Below are 970 nucleotides of genomic sequence, written 5' to 3' on the forward strand. Positions count from 1 at the left end.
CATATCACATTAACAACACACACTAATACACACTACAGCCTCTACCCAACACCCTTAAACATAAACACTTACTTGAATCCATGAACACAGCGCAACACCAGAACTGCTAATTCAAAATCTCCCACATTCGAGATTTTGAATTTTGCGCTTCTGGGATTTTGATCTTGTGATCCTTCCACTTTATGAGCTCGAAAGTGCATTGTCATCTCCTTTGGTAAAAACTCTGTACTCAAGAGCTACCACATAGTTGGTAGTCTACTTAACACCAAAAGTGTGATAAGAGACCTTGGGACATGGGTGGACAGTAATCTCTCCTTTGACAATCACATCACCACAGTAGTCAGGAAATCCGTCTACCTGGCACCCCTCATCACAAAAGGTTTCTCATCCAGAAAAAACAGGTCATTGTTCCCCTCTACTCGTCATTCATTAGACCCATTATAGAGTACAATGCCCCTTTTGGTATGTACCTCACAAGACATCTACAACAACTGGAAAGGCCACAGAAATACCTCACAAAGAGGATTACCGGCCTCAAACAGATGCCATACGCAGACCGTCTCAAAAAACTCCAGCTTTACTCTGTTGCATATCACCTACTCAGAGGCGATCTCTCCCTATCATACAAAGCTATGTCAAACCCAGAGCTGTTGGACATGCTCCACTTAAAGAAATCCCAATCCCTCTAAACTACATGCTCTAGGGACATAAACTTTGTCACCACAATAAACAGAACATGATGGAGGGATAGATTCCTGTCCCATAGACTTTCCATACTCTAGAACAAACTACCTATCTATATCAAACAAAGCTCCTCATTAGCACTGTGATGATTGGATGGGAAATAGGAAATTCACCCCGGGGATCACCTCTGTGGCTCTGCTCGACAAGGGCACAAGAAAATATTTTTCTTGGGTGGCAAAAGCCAGGGTACCTTTTTGGCTAGGCTTGTATAGGCCCTAGGGCCTAT

The sequence above is a fragment of the Protopterus annectens genome, chromosome 8.part1 (genome assembly GCF_019279795.1).
Source record: "Protopterus annectens isolate FY-2018-M chromosome 8.part1, PAN1.0, whole genome shotgun sequence".
NCBI classification, from domain to species: Eukaryota; Metazoa; Chordata; order Ceratodontiformes; family Protopteridae; genus Protopterus; species Protopterus annectens.